This window comes from Cherax quadricarinatus, chromosome 23 (assembly GCF_038502225.1).
Source record: "Cherax quadricarinatus isolate ZL_2023a chromosome 23, ASM3850222v1, whole genome shotgun sequence".
In the NCBI taxonomy this organism is placed as follows: domain Eukaryota; kingdom Metazoa; phylum Arthropoda; class Malacostraca; order Decapoda; family Parastacidae; genus Cherax; species Cherax quadricarinatus.
The window spans coordinates 13607653-13618525 of NC_091314.1; the positions used below are offsets into that span (position 1 = coordinate 13607653).

The 10873-nt window shown below is 40.7% G+C and overlaps 2 non-coding genes across 2 annotated transcripts; both read left to right on the forward strand.

The window, feature by feature from the left end:
- Nucleotides 1–5613: 5613 nt before the first annotated feature.
- TRNAL-UAA (transfer RNA leucine (anticodon UAA)) lies at nucleotides 5614–5695 on the forward strand. Its single transcript has one exon. It is a non-coding gene; the product is annotated as a tRNA-Leu (tRNA).
- A 2528-nt stretch (nucleotides 5696–8223) lies between these two features.
- TRNAL-UAA (transfer RNA leucine (anticodon UAA)) lies at nucleotides 8224–8305 on the forward strand. Its single transcript has one exon. It is a non-coding gene; the product is annotated as a tRNA-Leu (tRNA).
- Nucleotides 8306–10873: the final 2568 nt, after the last annotated feature.

Here is a 10873-nt window from a genome sequence, read left to right on the forward strand (position 1 = left end):
GACGTTCTCGTGGTTATTTCTTGGATGATAACATTCTCGTGGTTCTTCCTCGGAAGACAACATTCTCGTGGTTATTTCTGGGAAGATAACATTCTCGCGGTTATTTCTGGGAAGACAACATTCTCGTGGTTCTTCCTGGTAAGACAACATACTCGTGGTTATTTCTGGGAAGATAACATTCTCGTGGTTATTTCTGGGAAGATAACATTCTCGTGGTTAATCCTGGGAAGACAACATTCTCGTGGTTCTTTATGCTAAGACAACATTCTCGTGGTTATTTCTGGGAAGATAACATTCTCGTGGTTATTTCTGGGAAGATAACATTCTCGTGGTTATTTCTGGGAAGATAACATTCTCGTGGTTATTTCTGGGAAGATAACATTCTCGTGGTTATTTCTGGGAAGATAACATTCTCGTGGTTCTTCCTGGGAAGAAAACATTCTCGTGGTTATTTCTGGGAAGATGACATTCTCGTGGTTATTTCTGGGATGATAACATTCTCGTGGATTTTCCTGGGAAGACAACATTCTCGTGGTTATTTCTGGGAAGATAACATTCTCGTGGTTCTTCCTGGGAAGAAAACATTCTCGTGGTTATTTCTGGGAAGATGACATTCTCGTGGTTATTTCTGGGATGATAACATTCTCGTGGATTTTCCTGGGAAGATAACATTCTCGTGGTTATTTCGGGGAAGACAACATTCTCGTGGTTCTCCCTGGTAAGACAACATTCTCGTGGTTATTTCTGGGAAGATAACATTCTCGTGGTTATTTCTGGGAAGATAACATTCTCGTGGTTATTTCTGGGAAGATAACATTCTCGTGGTTATTTCTGGGAAGATAACATTCTCGTGGTTCTTCTTGGTAAGACAACATTCTCGTGGTTATTTCTGGGAAGATAACATTCTCGTGGTTATTTCTGGGAAGATAACATTCTCGTGGTTATTTCTGGGAAGACAACATTCTCGTGGTTATTTCTGGGAAGACAACATTCTCGTGGTTCTTCCTGGTAAGACAACATTCTCGTGGTTATTTCTGGGAAGATAACATTCTCGTGGTTATTTCTGGGAAGACAACATTCTCGTGGTTATTTCTGGGAAGATAACATTCTCGTGGTTCTTCTTGGTAAGACAACATTCTCGTGGTTATTTCTGGGAAGATAACATTCTCGTGGTTATTTCTGGGAAGATGACATTCTCGTGGTTATTTCTGGGATGATAACATTCTCGTGGATTTTCCTGGGAAGACAACATTCTCGTGGTTATTTCTGGGAAGACAAGATTCTCGTGGTTATTTCGGGGAAGACAACATTCTCGTGGTTCTCCCTGGTAAGACAACATTCTCGTGGTTATTTCTGGGAAGATAACATTCTCGTGGTTATTTCTGGGAAGATAACATTCTCGTGGTTCTTCTTGGTAAGACAACATTCTCGTGGTTATTTCTGGGAAGATAACATTCTCGTGGTTATTTCTGGGAAGATGACATTCTCGTGGTTATTTCTGGGATGATAACATTCTCGTGGTTATTTCTGGGAAGATAACATTCTCGTGGTTATTTCTGGGAAGACAACATTCTCGTGGTTATTTCTGGGAAGATAACATTCTCGTGGTTCTTCTTGGTAAGACAACATTCTCGTGGTTATTTCTCGGAAGACAACATTCTCGTGGTTATTTCTGGGAAGATAAAATTCTCGTGGTTCTTCCTGGTAAGACAACATTCTCGTGGTTATTTCTGGGAAGATAACATTCTCGTGGTTATTTCTGGGAAGATAACATTCTCGTGGTTTTTTCTGGGAAGACAACATTCTCGTGGTTATTTCTGGGAAGATAACATTCTCGTGGTTATTTCTGGGAAGATAACATTCTCGTGGTTATTTCTGGGAAGATAACATTCTCGTGGTTATTTCTGGGAAGATAACATTCTCGTGCTTATTTCTGGGAAGATAACATTCTCGTGGTTCTTCCTGGTAAGACAACATTCTCGTGGCTATTTCTGGGAAGACAACATTCTCGTGGTTATTTCTGGGAAGATAACATTCTCGTGGTTATTTCTGGGAAGACAACATTCTCGTGGTTCTTCCTGGTAAGACAACATTCTCGTGGTTATTTCTGGGAAGATAACATTCTCGTGGTTATTTCTGGGAAGATAACATTCTCGTGGTTATTTCTGGGAAGATAACATTCTCGTGGTTATTTCTGGGAAGATAACATTCTCGTGGTTCTTCCTGGTAAGACAACATTCTCGTGGTTATTTCTGGGAAGACAACATTCTCGTGGTTATTTCTGGGAAGACAACATTCTCGTGGTTATTTCTGGGAAGATAACATTCTCGTGGTTCTTCCTGGTAAGACAACATTCTCGTGGTTATTTCTGGGACGACAACTTTCTCGTGGTTATTTCTGGGAAGACAACATTCTCGTGGTTCTTCTTGGTAAGACAACATTCTCGTGGTTATTTCTGGGAAGATAACATTCTCGTGGTTATTTCTGGGAAGATAACATTCTCGTGGTTATTTCTGGGAAGACAACATTCTCGTGGTTATTTCTGGGAAGACAACATTCTCGTGGTTATTTCTGGGAAGATAACATTCTCGTGGTTATTTCTGGTTTGACAACATTCTCGTGGTTATTTCTGGGAAGATAACATTCTCGTGGTTCTTCCTGTTAAGACAACATTCTCGTGGTTATTTCTGGGAAGATAACATTCTCGTGGTTATTTCTGGGAAGATAACATTCTCGTGGTTATTTCTGGGAAGACAACATTCTCGTGGTTATTTCTGGGGAGACAACATTCTCGTGGTTATTTCTGGGAAGACAACATTCTCCTGGCTCTTCCTGGTAAGACAACGTTATCGTGGTTATTTCTGGGAAGATAACATTTTCGTGGTTATTTCTGGGAAGATAACATTCTCGTGGTTATTTCTTGGAAGATAACATTCTCGTGGTTATTTCTGGGAAGATAACATTCTCGTGGTTATTTCTGGGAAGATAACATTTTCGTGGTTATTTCTGGGAAGATAACATTCTCGTGGTTATTTCTTGGAAGACAACATTCTCGTGGTTATTTATGGGAAGACAACATTCTCGTGGTTCTTCCTGGTAAGACAACATTCTCGTGGTTATTTCTGGGAAGATAACATTCTCGTGGTTATTTCTGGGAAGATAACATTCTCGTGGTTATTTCTGGGAAGATAACATTCTCGTGGTTCTTCCTGGTAAGACAACATTCTCGTGGTTCTTCCTGGTAAGACAACATTCTCGTGGTTATTTCTGGGAAGATAACATTCTCGTGGTTATTTCTGGGAAGATAACATTCTCGTGGTTATTTCTGGGAAGATAACATTCTCGTGGTTATTTCTGGTAAGACAACATTCTCGTGGTTATTTCTGGGAAGATAACATTCTCGTGGTTATTTCTGGGAAGATAACATTCTCGTGGTTATTTCTGGGAAGACAACATTCTCGTGGTTATTTCTGGGAAGATAACATTCTCGTGGTTATTTCTGGGAAGATAACATTCTCGTGGTTATTTCTGGGAAGATAACATTCTCGTTGTTATTTCTGGGAAGATAACATTCTCGTGGTTTTTCCTGGTAAGACAACATTCTCGTGGTTATTTCTGGGAAGACAACATTCTCTTGGTTCTTCCTGGTAAGACAACATTCTCGTGGTTATTTCTGGGAAGATAACATTCTCGTGGTTATTTCTGGGAAGATAACATTTTCGTGGTTATTTCTGGTAAGACAACATTCTCGTGGTTATTTCTGGGAAGATAACATTCTCGTGGTTATTTCTGGGAAGATAACATTCTCGTGGTTATTTCTGGGAAGATAACATTCTCGTGGTTATTTCTGGTAAGACAACATTCTCGTGGTTATTTCTGGGAAGACAACATTCTCGTGGCTCTTCCTGGTAAGACAACATTATCGTGGTTATTTCTGGGAAGATAACATTTTCGTGGTTATTTCTGGGAAGATAACATTCTCGTGGTTATTTCTGGGAAGATAACATTCTCGTGGTTATTTCTGGGAAGATAACATTCTCGTGGTTATTTCTGGGAAGATAACATTCTCGTGGTTATTTCTGGGAAGATAACATTCTCGTGGTTATTTCTGGGAAGATAACATTCTCGTGGTTATTTCTGGTAAGACAACATTCTCGTGGTTATTTCTGGGAATATAACATTCTCGTGGTTATTTCTGGGAAGATAACATTCTCGTGGTTATTTCTGGGAAGACAACATTCTCGTGGTTATTTCTGGGAAGATAACATTCTCGTGGTTATTTCTGGGAAGATAACATTCTCGTGGTTATTTCTGGGAAGATAACATTCTCGTGGTTATTTGTGGGAAGGCTATACAGACTGGTGAGGAGAAGGAGCAAGAAGAGTAGAGTGAGTGAGAGAGAGAGAGAGAGAGAGAGAGAGAGAGAGAGAGAGAGAGAGAGAGAGAGAGAGAGAGAGAAGGGGGTGTCTAGAAAAAACAGATGATAAAGAGCTCATTAGCATAACGAGGCAATAACATAAGTCAGGCTTAGTTGACCTCTCTCTCTCTCTCTCTCTCTCTCTCTCTCTCTCTCTCTCTCTCTCTCTCTCTATCTCTCTCTCTCTCTCTCTCTCTCTCTCTCTCTCTCTCTCTCTCTCTCTCTCTCTCTCTCTCTCTCTCTCTCTCTCCCTCTCTCTCTCTCTCTCTCTCTCTCTCTCTCTCTCTCTCTCTCTCTCTCTCTCTCTCTCTCTCTCTCTCTCTCTCTCTCTCTCTCTCTCTCTCTCTCTCTCTCTCTCTCTCTCTCTCTCTCTCTCTCTCTCTCTCTCTCTCTCTCTCTCTCTCTCTCTCTCTCTCTCTCTCTCTCTCTCTCTCTCTCTCTCTCTCTCTCTCTCTCTCTCTCATATATACACACTTTCAAAGATAACTGAACTAAACAAAAATACCAAAATGAAAATATATATGCATTATTATAGTTATTATTATTAACGGTGGCCCCCATAGCCTGGTGGGTAAAAGTCTAGCTTCACACGTCGAGCGTCCTGGTGCGATTACCAGCGAGGGTAGAAACATTGGGCGCGTTTCCTTACACCGGTCATCTGTGTTCACCCATCACTAAAATGGGTACCTGGGTGTTAGTCGACCGGTGTGGGTCGCATCCTGGGACAAAATTTACCTAATTTGCCAGAAATGCTCTGCATAACAAGCTGCTTTCTATATAGCAGTATGTCAGTGATGTCAGCTAGGACTGTATACCTTGTACTTGCTCTTGTAGAAATAAAGATTTTATTATTACTACTACTACTGATAATAATAATAATAATAATAATAATAATAATAATAATAATAATAATAAATAATAATAATAATAATAATAATAATAACACTAATAATAATAATAATAATAATAATAATAATAATAATAATAATAATAATAATAATAATAATAATAATAATAATAATAATAATAATAATAATAATAATAATAATAATAACAATTATAATGTCAACTCTTTACAAGGGTCTAAATGCAGAAATAACATAAGACCGCGAGTTTATGGATTAATACAATCAACAGTCGATTAATCAGAAGAATGTGAAGGCCATAAATAATAGTTCTCTCGACACATAACGATTGTTGTGGTGTCCGAGTGGTTAAGGAGGTAGACTTAAAATCTACTGGGCTCTGCCTTCACGGGTTCGAATCCCGTCCACGACGTTAGCTTTTGTTTTATTTATTAGTAGTTCAGTACTCAACGCTCCAAACTCAGTGTCTGTGTACAGCCACACATTGCCACTACACTCAGTGTTTGTCTGTGTACACCCACACATTGCCACTACACTAAGTGTTTGTCTGTGTACACCCACACATTGCCACTACACTAAGTGTTTGTCTGTGTACAGCCACACACTGCCACTACACTAAGTGTTTGTCTGTGTACAGCCACACATTGCCACTACACTCAGTGTTTGTCTGTGTACACCCACACATTGCCACTACACTCAGTGTTTGTCTGTGTACAGCCACACATTGCCACTACACTCAGTGTTTGTCTGTGTACACCCACACATTGTGACTACACTCAGTGTTTGTCTGTGCACACCCACACATTGCCACTACACTCAGTGTTTGTCTGTGTACACCCACACATTGCCACTACACTCAGTGTTTGTCTGTGTACAGCCACACATTGCCACTACACTCAGTGTTTGTCTGTGTACACCCACACATTGCCACTACACTCAGTGTTTGTCTGTGCACACCCACACATTGCCACTACACTCAGTGTTTGTCTGTGTACACCCACACATTGCCACTACACTCAGTGTTTGTCTGTGTACACCCACACATTGCCACTACACTCAGTGTTTGTCTGTGTACACCCACACATTGCCACTACACTCAGTGTTTGTCTGTGTACACCCACACATTGCCACTACACTCAGTGTTTGTCTGTGTACAGCCACACACTGCCACTACACTCAGTGTTTGTCTGTGTACAGCCACACATTGCCACTACACTTTTGTCTGTGCACAGTCACACATTGCCACTACACTCAGTGTTTGTCTGTGTACAGCCACACATTGCCACTACACTCAGTGTTTGTCTGTGTACAGCCACACACTGCCACTACACTCAGTGTTTGTCTGTGTACAGCCCCACACTGCCACTACACTCAGTGTTTGTCTGTGTACAGCCGCACATTGCCACTACACTCAGTGTTTGTCTGTGTACAGCCACACATTGCCACTACACTCAGTGTTTGTCTGTGTACAGCCACACACTGCCACTACACTCAGTGTTTGTCTGTGTACAGCCACACACTGCCACTACACTCAGTGTTTGTCTGTATACAGCCACACACTGCCACTACACTCAGTGTTTGTCTGTGTACAGCCACACATTGCCACTACACTCAGTGTTTGTCTGTATACAGCCACACACTGCCACTACACTCAGTGTTTGTCTGTGTACAGCCACACACTGCCACTACACTCAGTGTTTGTCTGTGTACAGCCACACACTGCCACTACACTCAGTGTTTGTCTGTATACAGCCACACACTGCCACTACACTCAGTGTTTGTCTGTATACAGCCACACACTGCCACTACACTCAGTAGAATGTAGAGTGGGATAACTAAGCGAGCTTTAAGCTCTACACAGACAGTACTAGGAAAAAAATGTTGTATATAACTAACGAGTTATTGTTGTGTGATGTATATAACAACTGTTGCATAACGTATATAACTAGTGAGTTATTGTTGTGTGATGTATATAACAACTGTTGCATAACGTATATAACTAGTGAGTTATTGTTGTGTGATGTATATAACAACTGTTGCATAACGTATATAACTAGTGAGTTATTGTTGTACGATGTATCTCTTATTTATACATCATTGGCAAGTCGAAGCTTGTAGACAAGTCGTCATACACTTGTTGCACTTGCTCACCTAACAGTGAATAGGAACCCGGGTGCTATTCTGCTCTGGCGTGTCGCATGCTAGGAAAACTATTATATTACAGACAATAATGAAGACAGGGGCACCACTAGCACTGCTGTTCTCCTGTAACTACATACATATAGTGACGCGCCATCATAGTGGCATGATATCTGACTGTATCAGCTGTACATGACGTACATCCCACCAGTTTCCTGATTACAGTGGCCAACAGTGGTTGCAGTTCATTAAAAACGTGTTTCTAACTAATTCTGAGACGCTGAATTCAAATCCCAACTTAGTTTTGCTTCAACACTTACACTTTATGTGAAATAGAACCTCGCGGCGAACGATTCCCAGTGAGGGTTGAAACACTGGGTGTGTTTCCTTACACTGGTTGTCTATGTTCACCCATCAGTGTAAAATGGGTACCTGGGTGTTAGTAGACTGGTGTGGGTCGCATCCTGGGTGTTAGTAGATTGGTGTGGGTCGCATTCCGGGACAAAACTGACTTAATCTGCAAGAAATGCTCTGCATAACAAGCTGTTTTCTATATAGTAGTATGTCAGTGATGTCAGCTAGGACTGTATACCTTGTACTTGCTCTTGTAGAAATAAAGATTTTATTATTACTACTACTACTGATAATAATAATAATAACAATAATAATGTCAACTCTTTACAAGGATCTAAATGCAGAAATAACATAAGACCGCGAGTTTATGGATTAATACAATCAACAGTCGATTAATCAGAAGAATGTGAAGGCCATAAATAATAGTTATCTCGACACATTACGATTGTCGTGGTGTCCGAGTGGTTAAGGAGGTAGACTTAAAATCTACTGGGCTCTGCCTTCACGGGTTCGAATCCCGTCCACGACGTTAGCTTTTGTTTTATTTATTAGTAGTTCAGTACTCAACGCTCCAAACTCAGTGTTTGTGTACAGCCACACATTGCCACTACACTCAGTGTTTTTCTGTGTACACCCACACATTGCCACTACACTCAGTGTTTGTCTGTGTACAGCCACACATTGCCACTACACTCAGTGTTTGTCTGTGTACAACCACACATTGCCACTACACTCAGTGTTTGTCTGTGTACAACCACACATTGCCACTACACTCAGTGTTTGTCTGTGTACAACCACACATTGCCACTACACTCAGTGTTTGTCTTTGTACAGCCACACATTGCCACTACACTCAGTGTTTGTCTGTGTACACCCACACATTGCCACTACACTCAGTGTTTGTCTGTGTACAGCCACACATTGCCACTACACTCAGTGTTTGTCTGTGTACAACCACACATTGCCACTACACTCAGTGTTTGTCTGTGTACAACCACACATTGCCACTACACTCAGTGTTTGTCTGTGTACAACCACACATTGCCACTACACTCAGTGTTTGTCTTTGTACAGCCACACATTGCCACTACACTCAGTGTTTGTCTGTGTACACCCACACATTGCCACTACACTCAGTGTTTGTCTGTGTAAACCCACACATTGCCACTACACTCAGTGTTTGTCTGTGTACAACCACACATTGCCACTACACTCAGTGTTTGTCTGTGTACAACCACACATTGCCACTACACTCAGTGTTTGTCTGTGTACAGCCACACATTGCCACTACACTCATTGTTTGCCTGTGTACACCCACACATTGCCACTACACTCAATGTGTGTCTGTGTACAGCCACACATTGCCACTACACTCAGTGTTTGTCTGTGTACAGCCACACACTGCCACTACACTCAGTGTTTGTCTGTGTACAGCCACACATTGCCACTACACTCAGTGTTTGTCTGTGTACAGCCACACATTGCCACTACACTCAGTGTTTGTCTGTGTACACCCACACATTGCCACTACACTCAGTGTGTGTCTGTGTACAGCCACACATTGCCACTACACTCAGTAGAATGTAGAGTGGGATAATTAAGCGAGCTTTAAGCTCTACACAGACAGTACTAGGAAAAAAAATGTTGTATATAACTAACGAGTTATTATTGTGTGATGTATATAACAACTGCTGCATAACGTATATAACTAGTGAGTTATTGTTGTACGATGTATCTCTTATTTATACATCATTGGCAAGTCGAAGCTTGTAGACAAGTCGTCATACACTTGTTGCACTTGCTCACCTAACAGTGAATAGGAACCCGGGTGCTATTCTGCTCTGGCGTGTCGCATGCTAGGAAAACTATTATATTACAGACAATAATGAAGACAGGGGCACCACTAGCACTGCTGTGCTCCTGTAACTACATACATATAGTGACGCGCCATCATAGTGGCATGACATCTGACTGTATCAGCTGTACATGACGTACATCCCACCAGTTTCCTGATTACAGTGGCCAACAGTGGTTGCAGTTCATTAAAAACGTGTTTCTAAATAATTCTGAGACGCTGAATTCAAATCCCAACTTAGTTTTGCTTCAACACTTACACTTTATGTGAAATAGAACCTCGCGGCGAACGATTCCCAGTGAGGGTTGAAACACTGGGTGTGTTTCCTTACACTGGTTGTCTATGTTCACCCATCAGTGTAAAATGGGTACCTGGGTGTTAGTAGACTGGTGTGGGTCGCATCCTGGGTGTTAGTAGACTGGTGTGGGTCGCATCCTGGGTGTTAGTAGATTGGTGTGGGTCGCATTCCGGGACAAAACTGACTTAATCTGCAAGAAATGCTCTGCATAACAAGCTGTTTTCTATATAGTAGTATGTCAGTGATGTCAGCTAGGACTGTATACCTTGTACATGTACTTGTAGTAATGAAGATATTATTATTATTATTATTATTATTATTATTATTATTATTATTATTATTATTATCATTATTATTTTTCTTACTGCTATTATTATTATTATTATTGTTATTATTATTATTATTATTATTATTATTATTATTATTATTATTATTATTATTATTATTATTATTATGAAATGATGTATAAATAAGAGAAACATCACACAACAATAACTCACTAGTTATATACGTTATGCAACAGTTGTTATATACATCACACAACAATAACTCACTAGTTATATACGTTATGCAACAGTTGTTATATACATCACACAACAATAACTCGTTAGTTATATACAACATTTTTTTCCTAGTACTGTCTGTGTAGAGCTTAAAGCTCGCTTAGTTATCCCACTCTACATTCTACTGAGTGTAGTGGCAGTGTGTGGCTGTACACAGACAAACACTGAGTGTAGTGGCAGTGTGTGGCTGTACACAGACAAACACTGAGTGTAGTGGTAGTGTGTGGCTGTACACAGACAAACACTGAGTGTAGTGGCAGTGTGTGGCTGTACACAGACAAACACTGAGTGTAGTGGCAGTGTGTGGCTGTACACAGACAAACACTGAGTGTAGTGGCAATGTGTGGCTGTACACAGACAAACACTGAGTGTAGTGGCAAT